At 35.7% G+C, this 24634-nt stretch overlaps 1 pseudogene; it reads left to right on the top strand.

Moving 5' to 3' along the window:
* The first annotated feature begins 20897 nt into the window (after nucleotides 1-20897).
* On the top strand, nucleotides 20898-22074 carry LOC109702938 (small ribosomal subunit protein eS6-like; annotated as a pseudogene).
* The last annotated feature ends 2560 nt before the right edge of the window (nucleotides 22075-24634 follow it).

Below are 24634 nucleotides of genomic sequence, written 5' to 3'. Positions count from 1 at the left end.
TATCCAATTTTGTGTATCACTTAAAGTCCAGTTGTCTAGAAAAGTTCCTAACTCACAGAACCTGTTAAATAACTGTTTCTTGACTGAATAAACAAATGACAATTTTAGTTCTATACAATGAGCTTCTGACAAGCACAACTTCTTTTTTTTTTTTTTTTGGTTTTTTTATTTTAGTTTATTATTCACATGTGCATACAAGGCTTGGGTCATTTCTCCCCCCTGCCTCCACCCCCTCCCTTACCACCCACTCTGCCCCCTCCCTGTCCCCCCCACCCCCTCAATACCCAGCAGAAACTATTTTGCCTTTATTTCTAATTTTGTTGTAGAGAAAGTATAAGCAATAATAGGAAGGAGCAAGGGTTTTTGCTGGTTGAGATAAGGATAGCTATACAGGGAATTGACTCACATTAATTTCCTGTGCGTGTGTGTTACCTTCTAGGTTAATTCTTTTTGATCTCACCTTTTCTCTAGTTCCTGTTCCCCTTTTCCTATTGGCCTCAGTTGCTTTTAAGGTATCTGCTTTAGCTTCTCTGCGTTAAAGGCAACAAATGCTAGCTAGTTTTTTAGGTGTCTTACCTATCCTCACCCCTTCTTTGTGTGCTCTTGATTTATCATGTGCTCAAAGTCCAATCCACTTGTTGTGTTTGCCCTTGATCTAATGTCCACAGATGAGGGAGAACATATGATTTTTGGTCTTTTAGGCCAGGCTAACCTCACTCAGAATGATGTTCTCCAATTCCATCCATTTACCAGTGAATGATAACATTTCATTCTTCTTCATGGCTGCATAAAATTCCATTGTGTATAGACATCACATTTTCTTAATCCATTCGTCAGTGGTGGGACATCTTGGCTGTTTCCATAACTTGGCTATTGTGAATAGTGCTGCAATAAACATGGGTGTGCAGGTGCCTCTGGAGTAACCTGTGTCACAGTCTTTTGGGTATATCCCCAAGAGTGGTATTACTGGATCAAATGGTAGATCAATGTCTAGCTTTTTAAGTAGCTTCTAAATTTTTTTCCAGAGTGGTTGTACTAGTTTGCATTCCCACCAACAGTGTAAGAGGGTTCCTTTTTCCCCGCATCCTCACCAACACCTGTTGTTGGTGGTGTTGCTGATGATGGCTATTCTAACAGGGGTGAGGTGGAATCTTAGCGTGGTTTTAATTTGCATTTCCTTTATTGCTAGAGATGGTGAGCATTTTTTCATGTGCTTTTTGGCCATTTGAATTTCTTCTTTTGAGAAAGTTCTGTTTAGTTCACTTGCCGATTTTTTTATTGGTTCATTAGTTTTGGGAGAATTTAGTTTTTTAAGTTCCCTATATATTCTGGTTATCAGTCCTTTGTCTGATGTGTAGCTGGCAAATATTTTCTCCCACTCTGTGGGTGTTCTCTTCAGTTTAGAGACCATTTCTTTTGATGAACAGAAGCTTTTTAGTTTTATGAGGTCCCATTTATCTATGCTATCTCTTAGTTGCTGTGCTGCTGGGGTTTCATTGAGAAAGTTCTTACCTATACCTACTAACTCCAAAGTATTTCCTACTCTTTCCTGTATCAACTTTAGAGTTTGTGGTCTGATATTAAGATCCTTGATCTTAATATTGGTATAGTGTGATATACATGGATCTAGTTTCAGTTTTTTGCAGACTGCTAACCAGTTTTCCCAGCAGTTTTTGTTGAAGAGGCTGCTATTTCTCCATCGTCTATTTTTAGCTCCTTTGTCAAAGACAAGTTGGTTATAGTTGTTTGGCTTCATAGCTGGGTCCTCTATTCTGTTCCACTGGTCTTCATGTCTGTTTTTGTGCCAGTACCATGCTGTTTTTATTGTTATTGCTTTGTAATATAGTTTGAAGTCAGGTATTGTGATACCTCCTGCATTGTTCTTTTGACTGCATATTGCCTTGGCTATTCGTGGCCTCTTGTGCTTGTTTCCATATAAATTTAACAGTAGATTTTTCAATCTCTTTAATGAATGTCATTGGAATTTTGATGGGAATTGCATTAAACATGTACATTACTTTTGGGAGTATCGACATTTTTACTATGTTGATTCTACCAATCCATGAGCATGGGAGATCTCTCCACTTTCTATAGTCTTCCTCAATCTCCTTCTTCAGAAGTGTATAGTTTTCCTTGTAGAGGTCTTTCACATCTTTTGTTAAGTTTACACCTAGGTATTTGATTTTGTTTGAGGCTATTGTAAATGGAATTGTTTTCATACATTCTTTTTCCATTAGCTCATTGTTAGTGTATAGAAATTCTAATGATTTTTCTATGTTGATTTTATATCCTGCTACATTGCTATAGCTATTGATGATGTCTAGAAGCTTCTGAGTAGAGTTTTTTGGGTCTTTAAGGTATAGGATCATGTCATCTGCTACTAGGGATATTTTGACACTTTCTTTACCTATTTGTATTCCTTTTATTCCTTCTTCTTTCCTAATTGCTCTGGCTAGGAATTCCAGTACTATGTTGAATAGGAGTGGAGATAATGGGCATCCTTGTCTGGTTCCTTATTTTAGAGGGAATGGTTTCAGTTTTTCTCCGTTAAGTATAATGCTGGCTGTAGGTTTGTCATATATAGCTTTTAAAATGTTGAGGTACTTTTCTTCTATTCCTAGTTTTCTTAGAATTTTTATCATGAAATGGTGTTGGATCTTATCAAAGGCTTTTTGTGCATCTATTGAGATGATCAAGTGGTTTTTGTCTTTGCTTCTGTTAATGTGGTTTATAACATTTATTCATTTTCGTATGTTGAACCATCCCTGCATCCCTGGGATGAAGCCTACTTGGTCATGGTGAATAATCTTTTTTTTTTCTTTTATTATTCATATGTGCATACAACGCTTGGGTCATTTCTCCCCCCTGCCCCCACCCCCTCCCTTACCACCCACTCCGCCCCCTCCCTCTCCCCCCCACCCCCTCACACCCAGCAGAAACTATTTTGCCCTTATTTCTAATTTTGTTGTAGAGAGAGTATAAGCAATAATAGGAAGGAACAAGGGTTTTTGCTGGTTGAGATAAGGATAGCTATACAGGGCATTGACTCTCATTGATTTCCTGTGCATGGGTGTTACCTTCTAGGTTAATTCTTTTTGATCTAAACTTTTCTCTAGTTCCTGGTCCCCTTTTCCTATTGGCCTCAGTTGCTTTTAAGGTATATTTTTGATGTTGCATTTGGTTTGCCATTACTTTGTTGAGGATTTTTGCGTCAATGTTCATTAAGGAAATTGGCCTATAGTTCTCCTTTTTGGAGGTGTCTTTGCCTGGTTTTGGGATAAGTGTAATACTGGCTTCATAAAATGTGTTTGGCAGTTTTGTTCCCTTTCTATTTCGTGGAACAGTTTAAGGAGGGTTGGTATCAGTTCTTCTTTAAAGGTCTGATAGAATTCAGCAGAGAATCCATCAGGTCCTGGACTTTTCTTTTTGGGGAGACTCTTGATTGCTGGTTCAATTTCATTTTGTGTTATAGATCTAGTCAGGTGATTAATTTCCTCTTGGTTCAGTTTTGGGTGATCATATGTATCTAGAAATCTGTCCATTTCTTTAAGATTTTCAAATTTATTTGAATATAGGTACTCAAAGTAGTCTCTGATGATTTCCTGGACTTCTGTGGTGTTTGTTGTTATCTCCCCTTTTGCATTCCTGATTCTACTAATTTGGGTTTTTTCTCTCCTCATTTTAGTAAGGTTTGCCAGGGGTCTGTCAATCTTGTTTATTTTTTCAAAGAACCAACTTTTTGTTTCATTAATTCTCTGTATGGTTTTCTTGGTTTCTATTTCATTGATTTCAGCTCTTATTTTTATTATTTCTCTCCTTCTATTTGTTTTGGGATTTTCTTGTTCTTGTTTTTCTAGGAGTTTGAGATGTATCATTAGGTCATTGATTTTGGATCTTTCAGTCTTTTTAATATATGCACTCATGACTATAAACTTTCCTCTCAGGATTGCCTTAGCTGTGTCCCATAGGTTCTGTTAGGTTGTGTTTTCATTTTCATTGACTTCCAGGAACTTTTTAATTTCCTCTTTTATTTCATTGATGATCCATTCTTCCTTAAGTAATGAGTTATTTAGTTTCCAGCTGTTTGCATGTTTTTTGTCTTTACTTTTGTTGTTGAGTTCTAATTTTATTGCATTGTGATCAAATAGAATGCATGGTATAATTTCTATTTTCTTATATTTGCTGAGGCTTGCTTTGTGCCCTAGGATATGATCTATTTTGGAGAAGGTTCCATGGGCTGCTGAGAAGAATGTATATTGTGTAGAAGTTGGATGAAATGTTCTGTAGACATCAACTAGGTCCATTTGATCTATTGCATATTTTAGGTCTTGGATTTCTTTATTGATTTTTTGTTTGGATGTCCTATCTATTGATGATAATGGTGTTAAAGTCTCCCACAACCACTGTGTTGGCGTTTATATATGCTTTTAGGTCTTTCAGGGTATGTTTGATGAAATTGGGTACGTTGACATTGGGTGCATATAGGTTGATGATTATTATTTCCTTTTGGTCTATTTCCCCTTTTATTAGTATGTATTGTCCTTCTTTATCTCATTTGATCAATGTAGGTTTGAAGTCTACTTTGTCAGAGATAAGTATTGCTACTCCTGTCTGTTTTTGGGGGTCATTGGCTTGGTAAATCTTCTTTCAGCCTTTCATCCTTAGCCTATGCTTATTTCTGTCAGTGAGATGGGTCTCCTGTAAGCAACAAATTGTTGGATCTTCTTTTTTAATCCATTTCATCAAACGGTATCTTTTGATGGGTGAATTAAGTCCGTTAACATTAAGTGTTAGTACTGATAGGTATGTGATGATTCCTGTCATTTAGTTGTCTTAGTTGTTTGAAGGTTTGATTGTGTATACCTAAGTTGAAGTTACTCTCTACTATCTTGCTTTTTCTTTTCCTGTGGTTTGGTGCTGCCTGTCTTTTCATGGTTAAGTTGGGTTTCACTTTCTGTGTGCAGAATCCCTTGAAGAATCCTTTGTAGTGGTGGCTTGTGGTCACATATTGTTTTAGTTTCTGCTTATCATGGAAGACTTTTATTGCTCCATCTATTTTGAATGATAGCTTTGCTGGGTAGAGTATCCTGGGGTTGAAGTTATTTTCATTCAGTCCCAGAAGATCTCATCCCATGCTCTTCTTGCTTTTAATGTTTCTGTTGAGAAATCTGCTGTGATTTTGATGGGTTTACCTTTGTATGTTACTTGTTTTTTCTCTCTTACAGCCTTCAATATTCTTTCCTTAGTTTCTGAACTTGTTGTTTTAATGACGATATGTCGTGGAGTAGATTTGGGAAATTTTCCATTATTATTTTGTTGAATAGATTACGCATTCCCTTCACTTGCACCTCTTCTCCTTCTTCGATGGCCATGATTCTCAAGTTTGGTCTTTTGATAGAGTTCACATGAGAAGTGGGTCTTCCCTCCTCTCCTGTGGAGTTTTCCTCCCTCCACCACTCTCACAAGCTTTCCTTCTCCTGGTTGCTGGGCGCGCACTCCCGCTCCCGCCAGAGCCTCTCTGGCCAGCCTGGCTTGTTTATTTGCAGTCCCGGGAAGGGTTCCCTTCCCCCAATCTTCAGCTCTCAGGGTGCCCCACCCTCTTTCCCACATGTCTTTTTTGTTCTTATTGCTTATTAGTCAGTTTCTCTTTTTTCCCCAGTTGGAGGTCAGTCTGTCCAGGGGGCTGTGCTGCTCTGGCCCAGGCTTGTCTGCGGGAGTACCACGGTACCGTGAAACTCACCTGGTCCAAGTCTTCCCAAGCTGTCTGGACGCGGGCTACTGGCGGCCTGGGGGCCCTCCTTGTTTCTCTGTTTAACATGAAGTGGAGATTCTCTGTGCCGGCTGAAGGTGTGGAGGGGTCAAAGTTATGCCTCTTCTCAGTGATTATGCCTGCAAAGTGTGTCTCCAGCGTCTCTCCAAGATTTCACTATAGGAGGCTCGCTTTTCTGCTTCCTCCCTCTAGCCGCCATCTTGGAATCCCTCAAGCACAACTTCTTATCATAGAATGAGCCATGAGGAAAATAAGTAAACCTCATGATATCTAGACATTCTAACTTCTGAATGCTCTTATCTAGAATATTGTATAACACTCATCACAATGTATTGAGACTCAGAGTTTTCACTAAACTCTCGAGAGCATGGAGGGAATGGCCATGTATGATATGAGCCTGTGCCTCTCACAGTACAGTCATTTCTCTATAATGACATATTGTATAAAAAAGTCTTTGCATTCTACATAATAGTAGGTGATGACAAAGAAAATCTTGGATAAATGTTTTAAAAGTTTTAATTGGAGCAGAAACAAAAACAGAAGTAAGAGTCTGTAGAGATGACTTGACTGCCTAAGCAGGTAGCTTAGTGTAACTGAAGGTTGCCACAGAGTAGGATTAAAATGTACCAAAAATTTTTAATTAAGATGTGGTAGGTACCGAAATCACACATTTGGAGTCAGAGTCCTCAGAAGGTGGAATTGCTGGAAATGTGCACCAGGAAGAAAGTACAGCCTACCATTGGCTGTGCAAACTGATGGTCAGAGGAGTCATTTGGGGAGGAAACCTGGTTGCTTGAACAAATTTGGAAGACTTTGACTGACATGATGTTATTTCCCTTTGTTGTGGAAGGTAAAAATGTTCAGATCTGTCTGGCTTTGATTAGAAAAATATCACAAGTAAATCAATGAGATTTTGTAGAATACAGACCTCATCTCCAATGTACCAATAACATACAAGGTAATTTGAACCACAAAACTATGTAGAGAGATCATATAGATAGTAATTCTTCCATAATAAATGGTTGTTGAATGAAGAAAGGACAACAAGCACATTGTGACAGAGTATATCCATTAGTTTTCCTTGTCAGTCAAAAACATTTAGAAATAAATAAATACAGTGTTCAATTGCTTCAGCTCTGCCTTTTGGAGTATGGAATATGCTCATGGTTTGAGATGTTTCATTCAGAGATGAATAACCATCTATCTTTTGAAGGGGTTCCTCTATTATTTTGATGTCCTCATAATGGAGTTTTGACTGTAAAGACACTTGAATGTGATTTTACATTTCTAAAGACTAATCTTAGTGTGTTTCATTTTTAAGTTTATCTACTCCTTTATAAAATGACATAACTCTATACAATTAATATTATGAAAATTATGGCTAGTGATGGTCTTAAAATGCTACCTTAAATACTCTGAACTAATTGTTTTGTAAATGTTTTCACCTGTTTCTAAGTAGCCCTTAATAAAATTTGACTGATTAAATAATGATTGATGATTCTTCTTTACTTTTGGCCTTTCAAATTGTAAATTGGCTTCATGTTCAACATACTCCATTAAGTACCATTTTTCATTATTAAATATTTCAATGTGAAGACTATGCTATATTAAATCATACACATAAGGCTTTTGATTTATTAGATGAGTTGTTTTGTGTGAGCTAATTAAATGTATGAAAATCAAGATAGAAAATTTGAAGATCAAAAGTCTGTAAATAGCTACTACCTATTTTCTTCCAAGTTGAATGACTTATATTAACAAGTGGTAGGAATAATACTGTACTTGAAAACACTTTTCAATCAGGACTGCATTAGATGAGAGACTACAAATTAATAGAAACCAAAATGAGGGTTATAGAGTTCCCTTTTCATCATCTTGAACAATGCTACATACAGCCAGGTGTTTTTGTACACAAATGGTGAAGGAACCTACAAGGCAACATGGATTCATAGATTCTCTGATTTGAAAACAATCTTGTAACTACTGTTTAGAAGTCTCTAATAATCACTCCCCTTGATAAAACCTCTGATATATTTATCTTTCAGTCCATTTTAAACACTTCTATGAATGGGAAATTGGTTATGAAAGAGCATATTTCATGTTTGAATGCCTCAATTAGTTGGAAACATTCAGGCACAGACCTCAATCTGTGTCCTTGCCCCTTCTACCAACTGACAGCATCACATGCACACACAAAAAGTGAATTCCACAATTTTAAGCAATTATTTCAGCTAGTATCTATGAATTTTTCTTTTTCTTATACATAAATAAGATTCTCCAGTTTTTCAATGATACAAAGTCTTCACCTTTCTGGAGGTTTCCATTAAAGCAAATTCAATTTTTAAATATTCTACTTATGCCCGGCTATACCAAACACAGTAAAGTCTACTCTCATTAGGCTAGGAAGCTTTAGTCCTGGAAATCACTATGTACATAAAAGTATATAAAATGAAATATATGTAAAAGACATTTCTTTTCACATTAGCAAAAATAACAAAGGTAACAAAATATCAATACCCAGAGGTACAGGTAATACCTGTAGTACAGGGAGTAGATTTATAGCTCAGAAAGGAGAACACTAAGATTATAGGAGGATTGAGCAAGTGCTATCACGACCAAACTGTCAAAAACAGTGTTTTAGTGGCACCCAGGCTAAGTTCAACTTATGCAAATCTAGGGAAAAGGAAAATGTGAATTACTCAAGCTTATTTCATTACAGTATCTTATTGCATTGGTATCTTTCCAGTGTGGAATGGTGGGTAGCTGGTCCAAGTTCTCGTCTGTACTTCTCACAGGAAGGTGAGATTTAGTTTGTTCACATTCTTGCTTTTATAGTCTTTCTACAATACTGACTGTGAAGTGTTGCAGCAAACCAAAATCTTTTCTCATATAGGTTATATGTGATTCCATTTCCCCACTTCCAATTTTTCATTTGTCTTATTTTACTTTTTTCCCTTTAATTCAAATATATTGACTCTTAGAATATTTTATTAGGTTCAAATGAACATTTCAAAATGTTAATATTGAATTGATCTCACCACTACCAAAGATTTATTACTTGGTTTTGAACCATTCAGTTCAGTTTGTCAATGTCCTTAACCAAATCATTGGTAAAACTGAACTCAAGCAAGAAATTAAATATGAATATCCTTAGCTTAAAACTGTACTCTTGAGTGAGGAAAATCTTATCACATCAACTTTAAGTATATACCATTGAAGTTCTATAAAGCCAACTAGTGTGGGAAAATGAATTAAGGTAGGGTTAAGTACGACCTGTTAATCTGCTAATAGTATCCTTATGAACTATATACAAGTTTGTGTCTTATTTTGCCCGTTTTCTAGACATACCTGTTGCCTCATCTGCAAAAGATGAAAAATAATACTATAGCTTATCTTTGCTCACAAAAAGTATTAGAATGCAATTTTCTATCTATATGATGTTGAAGACCCCATGCCCTTATCAAGGGTACCATAGTGTGCCAGTGATTATAGCCCATCACTGGGTTCCACACAAGCTGTGCATACTTACACAGTTTTCTCAATGAAATCCCATCCCTATTATCCTCACCAGGCATGTTATAAATAGATGCTTTCCTAAGCTTTTCAATGAAGCAAGGAAGGAGTTCCTGAAGGGTAAGATTGTTTTGACAGCATGATTCATTTTTTTCAAGCCATAAGCACTGAAAGAATAAACAAACAAACAAATAAAACCTGTCAGGTTGGCTGTCAAATATAATTAGACTACAATGGCTGCTGAGACCTTGGTTTATTTCTAGCACAGTGAGCTGGAGCATGCTTCCCTGTGATTGTGCCAGTGCTAGATTTAACAGAGACGGCTTGCTAAACTGATTGATGAAACAGTTCTCTCTTTTCACAATAAAAAAACACGCCAGATATTCTCCTGATAATATGGCCCAGTCATTAAAATTTAGTTAAGAGCAATATAAAAAGCATAGGTTTTAGAACTCAGGATTTCAGAGTTTTCATATATGCTCAGCCTTTAACTGGCCTCACGATTTTAGGGAAATGTGAGGTCTCTCTGTATTCATATCTCTAAAATGAGGGACTTGGACTAAATTATCTCCTGTCAGGACAGTTTTAAATTTTATTTCTCCATTCCTTATCTGAAAGCTTTAAAACCAATTTGGCATTAAGCAGAGAATATTTAATTAACTTCAATTTCACTGAACATTTTGTCCATGGTAGAAATCAGTGGTTTCTTTTTTTTTTCTTTTTTTGTATTAATCTAGGGATATTCGAAGCTAAAAAAGGAAGGAAACAGCAAAAGTTGGAGAGATACCTGTTTTCTTAGATGAATCTATAAATATCACAGAAGCATCTATCAAATAGATCGCTAATTACTACACACCATTTAGAGTGAACAAGCTCCAATTGTACTTTAATGAATCAGTATATTTAATGCCGCAAAGCCAAAAGCCATGCTCTTCCTCCTGACTTGCTGGTATTATGCCTTGCTGTTTATCTGACCCAAAGAGGACTGAGAGAGATTATTGTTAAATTTCCAGTAGTTTTGCGTGGTCGTTATTAAATACAGACTTTATTAAAAGCAAAATTACATAAACTCAAAGTTAAATTAATTATGTTAAAAGCAAGGCAATAAAACTTCCAAAACCCTTCATTTCCAGTACTTAACTGTATCTTGCTCTTTCACTATTTTACTACTTAATATTTAACTATGACCCATGCTCTTGAGTTTGTATCCATTCTGCCTGAATAGGGGCAATCCTATATGATGGTAAACCTATATAGTGATAACCCCATGTAGAGGTATGCTATTGTACACGTCTTCTCAAATTCACATTCAATGAGGTCCTGTTAGCATGGTGGCACAAAATTGTCTGTACTGGGAAGAGTGATGTCATAGAAAGATGCAAATGTTATAAATCATCTTGATTTATTTATTGCTACATTGCTTGTTTAGATTTAAGACAGCAATGGAGAAAACATTAATAAGGGAAATTAAATTTATGAGTGTGTCATAAATAGCTGCTACATTGTGGAAAGTGCCAAAAATTGAGGAAATGTTCTTTTAATAATCAGAAGATTCAGCAAACTAGTTACTCATATGAAATATTAACATATTTCCTAATGGTTTCATTTTCATATTATTCATCAAGTCAAATGAAAATATCAACCTATTTTCACATTGCAACTACACTTGTGAATGGCAACCATGGTTTGTCTATGGATAAAAGTGTTTGAAGAAAATCAATGGAAGCAATCTATATGAATTAATTGGCTATATGTAATTTACAATAAAGAGTACTTCTTATATTACTTCTATTTATAAATGTTCTAATATGTATCTTTTATATTAATAAAAATATAATGTACTTATATGTGTATCACATTCTCCTCTACTATAGAACTATTTCTTAAACATTTACCAATAAATTATTGACTTTTGCCTTTAAGGTTAAATCTAAAATCATCACAATCTTTCTTTCATAATCCCATTTTAGTTATTGATGAAAATTTATCATAGTTTTTGCCAATTATACTAAAGCAATTTTGGTTGAGTGCCTGAAAAACATTTTATTAATTTATAGAAAGGAAAAGTTGTGTGAGAAGAAATTCCCTGACTCTTACATCTTGTACTAGATATTTTTGTGGAATAACTTGATGCCATGAATTGCAGTAGCTATCTTGTGACTATGAGGAGAAAATTAAGAGAGTCAAGCAGAAGTTATCCAAGGCCCTTATCATGAAGTCATTAAAACCATCCCCAGAACTACCTCTCTTGGCTCTCCTCTTGCTCATTCCCCTCTTCCTGCTCTTCCATAGTTTTAGTAACTCCTTTCTATTGTTATTATTAAAATTAATTACCAGCATCACTTGTAATTGTGGTAAATGTATATGACATAAAGCTTACCAACACCACTAGTATTAAGTGTGCAGTTCAGGAACATGAAGAACACTCACATTTTTATGCAAATACTACAACCATCCACTTTCATCTTACAAAACTGAACCTTTACATCCATTAAGCAATAGCTCACCAGTCCTCGTTAATTCCAGACATGGGTAACAACCATCTACTTTCTGTCTCTATGAACTGGATTATTCTAGGTAACTCTCATTTAAATGCAATAGTACTAATTTTTCCTTTTCTTTGACTGGCTTAATATTATGTCCTTAACACTAATCTATATTGTAATATGTGGCAGTTTCTTTCTGTTTTAGGGCTGATTAATATTCTATTATGTATATACCCATTTTGTTAATATAGTCATCCTTGATGAACACTTTTATTGTGTGCTAGTCAGCATTCTTCAGAAAAATAGAATCAATAGAATTGATATATAATCATGAGGGGGGATTTGTTAGATTGGCTTGCAGTTTCAGGGGCAGCAAAATCTCACAATGGCCGCCTCCAAGTCAGATAGCAAAGGAAGCAAAAACCTTCTTAGTTAAGAAGCTGGAAGCATCACAAGAGGAGCGAACAGTGATGCATCCCTAGTCTGAGTTTATTGCCCAGATGCTCCATGGGAAGTCACTGGCAGAAATCCACTGCCAGGACTGAAGTATCCGAAGTCTGATATCCAGGGAGATGGAACCGGTGAAGTAACTCCTACTCAAGAAAACCCAAGCATGTGCACAGGTATAGCTTCCACCTTTTGCTTTTCCTTCCCTCTGGGTCCATGGGATGGTGCTGCTCACATTCAGAGTGAGTCTTCCCCACATGCCAGCAAACTGTTGGGAAACACCCTCAGAGGCACACTCAAAGCATGCTTTATCAGTTTTCTAGTTGTCTCAAAATCATGTCAATAAGAAAGACAAGCCACCTTACGTCAACACGTGAATAATATTTTTGTGAACATGACCATACAGATATCACCTCTAGTCTCTGTTTTCAAATACTTTTGGATAAATATTCAAAAATGGAATTTTCAGATTCTATACCTCGCTTTTGAGGCTGCAAGGAAGCTCTAATTCCTTAAATCCTTTATATTCATTTATTTTCTTGTTTGTTGCTGAAAGCATTCTCATCTTTGTTCATGTGCCTGCAATTTTCAAGAATCTCTTCCCAAACGTACACGGTCTCTTAATCTAAACTCCTGAACTCATATTTTGTGTAAAGCCACAATGCCTTTTCCTTTTATGTGAATGAGCTATGTATGCTTTCTTTAACACAAGATAGGCAATATACACTGACTGTAACACTACACAACTTCCTTATTCCACTTTAGAAGTTAAATTATACAGTAAACCCACTTTATTTGCAGATCTACCATACACAGTCTTGTCAAGTGCAATAAAAATAGTAAATAAAAGAACAAAATAAATTTCAAAAGCAAAACTTTTTGCTTCCACCCTCATGGACTTCACACTGCTCCACTGATGTGGTGAACCTCTCTGTCAGTTCCGTGTTTTCATGAGCTGTGTTTAAAATCATTGTGTGATCTGCTGAAATTTTCACTGACCTCAACTTTGTGGAAATTTGCCTCCCAAAAACAAATGGTACCCCTCAAAAGCCAAGTCAATGTTCTTAATTTAAATGATGAAATGAAAATTTTGGATTTGTTAAAAGGTGATAAGTGTTTAGTGGAAGGTGAGCAACTGTGATGGGATAAACAAATCAAGCATCCACAGTACAGCACTGAGTTCTAGGTACCCCGAGCATTCCAGGGTTTTCTTCCATGGCAGTCTCCTTGGAAGCACATACCCATGTACATATTATTAATCTTTCATCTCAAGATCACTTCCTTAGATAAGCACCTCTTGACTCCATGTCTTCCAGTATCCTCTTCGTAATTATTATTTATTGATGTAAAATGGTGTTTTCTTTTGTATCATTATCTTAGTTTTACACTTTATGTTCATTTATATTATTAACAATAATGTCTGACAATATTATTTGTTGTTGTTTTATTTGTCTGGAGTTTTTTCATTTTTTTTTATTTCTTGTTTTGGTTTATTGAGATCGGACCTTACTATATATTCCAGGCTGGGCTGCAATTTGCTATTTAGCCTAGGCTTGCGCTTGTGATCCTTCTCAGGCTTTCCAGTGCTAAGATTACAGATAGGAGCCACCACACCTAGCTTAACTATTGTATTTAACTTTTGTACCTTTTATTAATAATCTGAATAGCTGCATTACATCATTTCTCAAGTCTCCTGCCTTGTTTTTCACTCCCACCTCATTGAAGTAACTTTTATCTTCCCACCCAGGATGCCATCCTACTAGTTTTTTGCTCCTCACCCAATGACTGCTTTTTCTCAATCTTCTTAGATAGATCCATATTTGCTCCTTGACCTCTTACTACAAGAGTGTCCCATCACACAGTCTTCATATGTCTTCCTGTTTTGATATGATACTCAGTAGGTGTCTAATTTTAATCTCATGACTCTAGCCCAGAATTTTCCGCTCAACTCCAAATTAATGAAAGTTACCATTAAGATCTCAAAATTAATATGTTTGAACAGAACTGTTGTTTGGAACCTCTTCACTCACATTCTTCTTCACTCACACTGTTCCTTATGTCAAGTTATAGCAAATCCATTCTTCCAGTTATTCAGGACAAATAGATTTATGATAATCTTAATTTATCCCTTGTCTTCTCATTACAGGTCTGATTGATGAGAAAATCATGTAATTATGCTTTCAAATTAAAGCTAGAATGTACCCTATTTTCTTGACTCTACACTCCATTCTGTTCCAGTCCTCAACTGTGTCTCACCCAAATTATTGCCACTGGTTTCTTTTTAGTTTCTTTTCTTCCACTTCACTCCTCTTCACACTTTTCTCTTGCATTTGACTTCCACTTTGAGTGACAAGGGGACACTTTGGGTAGTGAGACTATAATGTAACCTTTATAATGGTCTGCAAGACATCAGCAATCTGGTGTCCTATCTCTCTGTGGTCTCATCTGCTAAAATTCTTGTTTCATTCGCCTTAAATTTTTATGGCTACTTTATTGCCAGGGGTCTGTCAGATAACTACATAGTTTACCTTCACCCCTTTAAGTTTTCTCTCCAGTATAACCATTTCAGAAAAGACTTTAGTTGTCACTACATTGAAAATTAAATTCCTCTTGTTCCTGATACTCTTTTTTTGCTTTATAGTCTCTCTAGCACACATTGATATAATGTATAATTTATTTATTTATTTGCTTATTGTGGATTTCAATGATATGAATGTCACTGCCACAAAGAGAGGATTTTTTTTTATTATTTCCACTACTCTGTTGCTATAACCTAAAACGGTGTTTCCTTCACATTAGATTTTTCAATTAATAAATACAAGCTTAACTAAAATATAGTAAGGACCAAATTTTGTTTTTTTCTACAATAATCTACCAAAGGATCAAACTTCCTATATGTACCATAATTGATTTTCAATGAGTATTTGTTGAATGAATTGACTAAGATGAGGCATTGTTCAAAAGATCCTTGTTGCTGGGTGTTTATATTGTGGGTCTCTTTGACAAAAAAAGGTGATTCATATGCAGGTTATTCGAGGGTCATCCTTAGAGATTCATGAAGCCAAGGACAAGAAAAGAAAAGAAATTCTCACTGTGGATTATTTTGACATGCCTCCTTTCACTTCGGGTCTCTGCTTAAATTGTAACACAAATAAATGGTGCTAACATACATCAACAGCGTGAGTTTTTCTTCTCGGGTCCCACTTAGAGATATTAGACCTGAAACACTACATGCAAATCTGCAGGGTGTCTTCCCTACACTACAACAGACAAACAACCACTTGTAACTTATATTTTTCACCTTCCACTAATTACTTCAAGAGTCAATTCAAACCAGCACTAGGTCAAATGCCAGACCAAGAAAGAATTTATGTTTGTCTTTATTTAACTAAATTTGCACAAGATTAATTTTATTAAAGTTTCCATAAATAATAGTTATAAAACATCTATGTTTTTCTCATTGAATCATTATTTGTCCTCATCACTCTTCATCTCACTTACTTTTACCCTTTTCTTCTGTCTGCCCATACCTCTTCTCTCCTTGAACTCTCTTTTAACTTTCACCCGTTTTTCTTTTTTTCCTTACTTGTCTGTGCTGGTGAAATGGTAAAACTCTGGTCATGCAAGTGTATGAATGACAGCAGGATCTAGCAGTTTCTATGTTATACACAGGGTTCTGAGCACAGCATGCCTTTGGCCCAGACAGGTGGGGAGCTGAGAGAAGCAGGCTAGCCATCTGGATACGAACATATGGATTATAGTGTGGCATACATTCACACAATTGGTGGCTGGGAAGCTCAGAATAGAAAAGAGATTTGACTTGTTCTCTTAACTTAAAAAAGGGAAGAATTTGAAGGGAATGATAATATAGAGAGATCCCACTTTAAAGAATAAGAATAGTTTTTCTAAATGTTCACAGTTGGCTGTAATTTAGTTTTTGTAATTTGGAAATGTTTCTACTTTTATGCAACTATTGAATGATATTCATTTCATATATCCTTTTCATTATTGGTGCTATTATTATTATTATTATTATTACTATTTTAGTAGCTTACCAGGTCTAACTCAGATAAATCAGAACACAAATTTTGAACAATATATATAAAATTGGAAAAACGTTGTGAAAATTTAATGGGCATTTTTTAAAAAAAATACTCCATTGGGGTAGGTGTGGTGGCATGCACCTGTAATCCTTATACTCAGGAGTTAGAGTTTGGAAGGATCCTGGTTAGAGGCTAGCCCAAGCAAAAAGGGACACTACCTTTCAACCAAAAAAGTTGAACATGGTGAACACAATGTGTTACCCCAGGTACGGGGAGGCATAAGTAAGATAATCACCATCTGAAGCAAGCCCAGAGCAAGAATGCAAGACTCTATGTGGAAAATAAAAGCAAAAATGGATTGGGAATGTGGTTCAAGCTGTATAGTACCTGCTTAGAAAGTGCAAAAACCTGAGTTCAAACTCCTGTATGGGCAAAACCAAAAGAAAACAAAAAATACTTCATGTATTTATTGTACACATCAGTCATTAGTGGGATATTTTTCTGTCTCAGGAATCAGGAAAGCTATGTTTGAGTTCCAACTTTGAACTTTCCCAGAGTTTTGGGCAAATAATTTTTGGTTTCCCCAAAAGAAAAAAATCAAAATTAATCATCTCTATATTCATATAATATGTGGGGATTTAAGTTCGCTATAGTTATGATTGAGCCAACTGGAAAAGACAAAGGTATTGCATTTGTACACTACAACACATTGGTAATCACATCAGAAAAAATAAACAAGTTGTCCAATAAGAGATGAGGATGACCAGACTTAGAATTAATGAAAATGATGGGTAACTGATTAGGTAATCTTTTAACCTCTACATAACTGCATGAACATGGACTTTAAGGGATATATGTAGAGGAAGAAGAAAATAGGAAGGACTCGTTACTTAGAACATTTGGTTCATTTCTGGGCACATCATTTTCAGAGTTGTCTATGTTTTACTTAGACAATGGAAGCTATGTTCAGGAAGGGATGATCAGGGAAGTAGGGTGTCACTAAATCATTTAATATGAAAAACATTTACATAAACAAATTAAGGATGTGCAATTCTGAATGGCAAGACACATCTCCAGAAATGTTTGAAGACTGTTGAGGTAGAATATGAGGTGTGTTTCTTTTATGTGAACTAAAGGAAGGTTGTTCATTTATTTCACAAATACTTATTATATACATCTCATGTGTCAAACTAGATGCCATGGATCAAATATCATTCAAAAACAAATATGGTACTTGCTTTCTTTGAAATTTCATCCCAAACCCTAATAAAACTTAGAAATAAATGTAAAATTATAACTTGGATATGTGCCTTGTAGAAGAGAATTTGGTATCATTAGTGAGATCAGAAAGGGTTTCCTGGGGAAGAAACTATGGAACTGTAATTTTATTAAAAAATCAACAAACTAGGAATTAACTTTGCAAAAAAGTAATTTTTGTGAATGTATGTGTGTGTATGTGTGACAATATGAGTGAATGGAAGAGTATTCTTGGTAAACGGAACAGCATGTGCTAAGGGCATACAAGAAATATGGTTTGATTGAAGAACCCAGAGATGTCTGAGGCACAAAAGTAAGAAGAGAATATGGATTGCATTGAAGTTGGAAGAAGGAACTAAAACATTTTGGGTTGTACATGACACACTGAGAATCCACTGAGTATTTCATGTATGAGGTGGAGCATGTGATAGCATTACATATTCATTTCAATAAATGTAGTGTGAAAACCATCTAAAGAGACATAAAAATGGCCCATGGATGAACTATTTAGAAAGCTTACCTCTCCAGACAAAAGACAGTGAACACTTAGGCTAAGCAGAGCCATTAAGGTAGGAGAAGCTGTCTAATTGTTTTTTCATTGCTGTTGCAGGAATGGAGACATTGGGAGAGACTTCGGGCTTCTGGCTCATGCAGGAGTGAGTACTGATATTTAACTGTCACTGATAAAATGGCATTGGAAGAAATCAGGGCTGAAGAATTGTGAGTAGAGACTGTGGATTTATGGCTCTTTTGTGTTTTTGGAGGCACTAGGGTTTGAACTCAGGGCCTTACATTATCTAGGCAAGCACTCTATCACTTGGGCCACTACACTAGTAAGACTGTGACTTTAAAAGACTGAGTTTATATGGTATTATAAAACATTTTCAGGGCTGGTTATATGGCTAAAGTGGTAGAGCACCATCCCTGAAAGCACAGGTCAAGTTCAAACTCTAGTACTGTCAAAACAACAACAAAAAATTTAATTGTCAAATCCTTACACACATACTGTCTGGAGAGTCAGGTCACAGATCGGTATTCATGAAAGCCCGATTTGCTAGAAAGCCCAAGAGAGAAAGGTCAAGTGAAGGAAGACCTTTGCAAAAGCAACTTGGCTTTTCATGGTCCTGATCATGTTTTAAACCAATGCTGAGACAAGCATAAAAGAAACCCTAAGCAAATATTCAGCCAGAATCCAGAATCAGGGGTCTGTATTCAAGGTTGAAAGTGGTACTGGAACAACAAAAAAAAAAACACCTTGTATGTATCTTCCTTGCTTGGCACTAAGCCTCAGGGCCTGCTGATAATTCCAGCCATTAATAAAAAGAGGGCAACCTCTTCCCCTATACCAACAATGAAATAAATAAAAAAAACACCATATGAAGAAATGCATTAAGCAAAGCAAGAAAGGGAATAGCTAAGAAAGGAGAAAACAAAGTCAATAAAAGCTATCGATCAGTGATGCTTTAAGAATGTAAACATTCAATATTAAAAAGAAAACAGAAACATAATTGTAGCAGATGTTTAATATTTGCACAGCCTTCATTAGAATGCTCACTACAGTCAAAACTTCTACAAGAACCTTTGTACATAAACATGGTGTGCCTGGATTTAAACAGGGCTTTCTCCAGTTGTCTGAACCACTGAATAAAATAGCTTTAAATTGCCTTTGACCGCTAGGACCTTTAAAAGTTATTGTATTTAAAATAGAAATTGTAGGGCACTTGTGAAGTTTTCCTGTGAATACACAATTCTCTTTTTAATATCTTCAAGCTTTTAACATGTTGGTATTTGGCAGCACACTGGGCTCTGGAAATTTTTAGAACACCTTGCTCAAATATCCTGTGCTTATGGAAGAAATACATCAGTAAGAAATCAATCATTCTCCAAGTTGAATCTTTTCCAGTTTTCCCTCAGAAGTAGTCAGCAACTTCAAGCTTTTAAAATGGTCATTTCTTTGATAGCCTGTGGGTTGTTAAGTCATGCAAATTATTAATTGATGCAATTAAACACATAAGGCAACACTTGCAAAATTCTGTAGTGAAAATTAGCCAGAATCTTACAGTACACAGGCAATTAATGCAGAAAAAAGAAGTAAGAAGTACATATTGCAATTTTGGTTGGTTGTGTGTGTGTGTGTGTGTGTGTGTGTGTGTGATGTTACCACAGCCAGAGGAAACTTTTCTGACAAGTTTTGAAAAAGGAAACAGAAACAAAATTGTAGCAAGAGAACAAAGTAAGAAAATAGCATAAACAATTATACTATTAATTGGTTGTGTTGATATGCTTATACCATATTATGAAATAAAGTGTTCTGACATGGCTTCAATGGGGAAAAAAGATTTGAAATGGATTGCTAAAGGGGAAGCAATTCTTTCCAAGCAGAAGGAGCAAGTCACTGTGCTGAGGATCTTGCTGAATGCTTTAGATAGATAAATATAGATTAGATATAGATATAGAGATAGATAGATAATGGAGACCACGAAGATGAATCTCCCCCTCTCCCAAACCTTCTGTGATGACCTTAGCAAAGATATCTCAGTCATCCCATGTGTTTTGAATCATCCTGGCTGCTATTGAATTAAAAAATTTGTATTTATTTAACATCCCTTTTATTCACCAGAAAAGAATCTTATCACATTTCTAGTATGTACTTGTTTCTTAGAAAATAACCAGTAATTGATAGGGGCTCTAGCTATATCTGTTATCTACTTATCTATATTTTTATCTGTCTGTGTATATGTATGTGTATTGCTAGGAATCGAACCCTGTACTTAGAGTTTTACCACGGAGCTATATCCCCAGATCTCAAACAAATATGCATTTATTGTAATTATTGAATATGCTTCACTTAATTAATCTTATGTTATTAAAATGAGATAACATTCTTCCAGTGCCAAGATTTTGCTTAAATTCAGGTTGTATTCAACTAACACCAGTGGTTAAAATATTTCCAACATTTAGTTTATCAATAAATGGCTATTTGGCAAATTTAATGTATATACTACTCTATTCAAACAAAAATACAATTTTCAATAGAATGAATATAACTATATGTTATTGTTGTATGTAGCTCTGGTTTCTGAAATTGAGTAAGTGCACAATAAGTGCTTGTTCAACTAATAAAAAATAATTTAAGCCACTTTATATTTGCAATTACAGTTGTTCAGCTACTTAGTCTTATGAGGAAAAAATATAGAAACAATATTTGTGCCTATTGATTATGGCTGGGAATAGAATCCTTATTTAAAATACAAATATACCAGTGGGAGAGGGAGGGTGTAAGGAAAAGGTGAAGGAGGGTGAATATTGTAGAAATATTATATACTAATATATGAAAATGAAAAAATGAGACCTGCTGAAACTATTCTAAGAAGGGGGGAATAAAGGAGAAAGATGGAGGGGGTGAATTTAACTAAGCTGTATTGTGAGCACTTTTGTAAAAGGTCACAATGTACCCCCAATACAACAATAATATGACAATAAAAGTTTTAAAAATGCATCAGAGGAAAAACTAAAGTGCATAAAAAATGAAGAGAAGCAAATAAATTCTGTGTATTACAACTCTCTAACTATTGTCCCTATTATATTGATGAAGAAATTGAGGTGCAGAGAAGAATCTTGTCAATGGCATAGAGCTGGGAAGTGGCAAGACTAGGATATGACATTTGGACAACAAAGCTCCAAAGTCTACCCTATTGGATAATATAGTATAGTGATTCCAGGTGTCATAGGTGAAGGGGTACAGATACAGAGAGAATATACCATACAGGGAAATCATGGGAGAATAATGGGCCAGACGACAAAGCAGAAGTGAGCAGCTGCATCAGATGAAGCTGGACATCTCCTCCCCATCCACTGGCTATCAGAAACTCATTGAAGTGGATGATGAATGCAAACTTTGCACTTTCGATGAGAAGTGTGTGGCCACACAAGTTGCTGCTGATCCTCTGGGTGAAGAATGAAAGGGTATGAGTTCAATGGTGGGAATGACCAACAGGGTTTTCTAATGAAGCAGTTACCTTGACCAATACCAATAGTGCCTTCTACTGAGTAAGGGAGATTCTTGTTATAGACTAAGGAGAAAGAAATTGCGCATCAAGGTTGCAGTGTGGACGTTGATCTGAGCACTCACAACTTGAGTGTTATAAAAAAAAGAGAGAGATGGATATTCCTGGCCTAATCATCTGGGCCCAAAAAGAGACAGAAGAATCTGCAAACTTTTTCTTCTCTTTAAAGAAGATACTATCTGACAGTATGTTGTCAGAAATCCCTTAAACAAGGAAGATAGTAAACCGAGGACCGAAGCCCCCAGTACTGAACATCTTGTTGTTTCTCATGTTCTACAGCACAAACACTGGTATATTGCTTTTAAGAAACTGTATACTAAGAAAAATAGGAAGAGACTGCAGAATATGCTAAACTTTTGGCCAACAGGGTAAAGGAAGCCATTGAAAAATGCCAGGACAGATTGGCAAGAGATGTATGCCATCCTCTCCGTGATCTTCTATTTTTAAAGCTGTGTCCACTAAAAATAAGAATCTTTAAGAATAGCAAATAAATTATTAGACCTTAAATATGATTGGAAGGCAGGTACAGGTTAAACCAGACAAGTACTTCAAAAATGCCTTATTTTCATAAGAGCACAAGGAAGCCACTGAAAGGATTAATACAAGAGGGGAGATGGAAATGTAGATTCAAAAACAGCCCATCTGGACATAATATAAGTACTAAAAATTTTAGGAAGACTTGATATCAACATTGAAATAAACTAATCATTTGGGATTTCCTTAAAAATTATATCTTTTTGGTTTGGTGTGGTGTTTCACACCCATGAAATATAGCTACTTGGGAGACAGAGATCAGGAGGATCATGGTTCAAGGCCAGCCAGGACAAAAAGTTATCAAGACCCCCATCTCAATCAATAAGCCATGAGAAGTGGTGTACACCTATCATTAAAGCTATATAGGAGGTATAAATAGGAGGATCTTGGTCCAGTTTTACCCAGGCATAAACATGAGATTCTACCCAAAAATAAGTAAAGCAGTTAAGGGCCGGGGACAGTAGGCGGTATAACTCAAGTGATAAAGCACCTTCCTAGCAAGCTCAAGGCCCTGAGTTCAAATTGCTGTACCACAAGAAAAAATATCTTATGTTTTTCATGAATGATCATTGTCTGGACATTGTCTGGAACATTGCTAAGAAAATAAAACTGTGTTAATGAGGCATAGAGGTATAACTTCTCAAAAAATGGCTAGAAAAGTAGTTTGCCTTCTTAAGCCTGTCTTTTGCAGACAAATTGGTGTCTTATTTTCCCATTGCTGTGGTGACAAATTACATCAAGGTTAGTGGCTTATAACACAGCAAATTGATTATCACATAGTTCCTTAGAGTCCTCAGTTCATGTACGATGTGGCTTGGGTGGGCCTGCTAATGCTGTTCAGTTATTTGACAAAGGTGTCCCATTTCCTTGCTGGGTTCTGGAGGCTATATTTCCAGACTTATGCCCAACATCTTCCAGGTAGCAATACTGGGTCTCATTCTTTTTCTGTCTCATCTCTCTAATCTATTTCCTTTGCCTGAATATTCTGCCTTGGTCTTCTGCTCTTAAACTTCCATAGAATTTCACTGGATTTATTTGGATAATATAAAAATAATGTTCCTACACTAAGGCCAGTTGCTAAGTAATCTCAATTCAATCTTCACAGCAATAGCTAGTTCAGTATATGTACAATCCACCAAAAGGCAACAGTCTTTGGAGGACCTCCTTAGAACTCTGCCTACAACATTTGTTCTTCATTTTTGTAACCTATCATTTAGAATTAATTATGTAGCCTTCAGGATTTTGAGCTGGTTTTTGGTAAATTTCAGTATAATATCAATTGTATGTATTTATATATTATGTTGCATGTATTATGTATATAATGAACATATATTTTTCTTCCTTTAGTCATACAAAAAGAATCACATCAAATCATATTCTGTTGCAAGAAATCCTAAATTCTTATGTGAGGGATAGCTATGTCATTATATGAGGACTTTATGAATAGAGATTGAAAGCCCAAGAATAAATTTCTTAACATGATAAATTAAGATATTCTACTCATTCCAATTATTTTTCTTGCAACTCATCATCCCTCCTGGAATTTATATTGCTATTTCAGATACAAATGACATATCTTATTCAGTCACACCAGCATTAATAATTTCATAGCCAAATATGACAAAAAACAACTGCACTTCAGATGACAGATGATGGAATTTGGAAGTAGAAATTAATTTTTATTTCACTTATTTTTACTCTCCAAGGCAGTACCTATAGCAGTGAAGGGAGCAAGGATATGGCATGGTAAACGTATGCATGCTAAGCAAAAAATAACTAGTCAATATTAGTATTTTATAAGGTAGTCATGCTTCACATAATCAGTCTTTGCAAACACATTAGATGCTTCAAAGATGCCCTTAAGGACATCATTAAATGACTTCCTTGATTTTGAAGGAATTAATGTTCATTCCTTAGAAAGCATTTTATCCCAAGTTTCATGAAGTACTTGAGAAAACTGACTAATATTGATGTTTAGTGGTACACATAGATAAGGAAAAGAATTAAATATTATTTCATGCATTACAAACCTCTACTACTTTCACTTCAGAAAAAAATCAAGCAAGATTTAGTGAATGACCAACTATCTTTCAAATCTCAAAGATCTTTGAAAAATAGGTAAACACCCTAACAAGTATTAAGAAATTAAGTTTTTTTCTCCTAAAGCACAAACAATAATGTAGGAGCCACAATGAAGTGTTATTTTTCAATATGACCTACAGGGCTCCCGAAGTTATGTGTTTCCCATTCAAAGTGAACACTGTGTCCATGAGCTCTGTAGGAGATCAGGAATAATGCAAAGGAGATGCTAATTGCATGGCCATTACAGAATACACAACATACTGATTGATTACTTCACACTAAACATCTATGCAAATAAGGAACTGAGGGCCAGAAGTTATGAAAAACAGGAATGTAAGTGAGGTCAGGAATTTCACATGAGTTTCCTGTGACTGTTAGATCGACGAGTGGGGAGATTATGGAGTTGAGATGCATTTAATTTTGGACTTCATGCTA

Source organism: Castor canadensis, chromosome 10, assembly GCF_047511655.1.
Source record: "Castor canadensis chromosome 10, mCasCan1.hap1v2, whole genome shotgun sequence".
In the NCBI taxonomy this organism is placed as follows: Eukaryota; Metazoa; Chordata; class Mammalia; order Rodentia; family Castoridae; genus Castor; species Castor canadensis.
The sequence above is the reverse complement of the archived record's forward strand: the minus strand, read 5'-3'. Positions and strand labels throughout refer to the sequence as shown.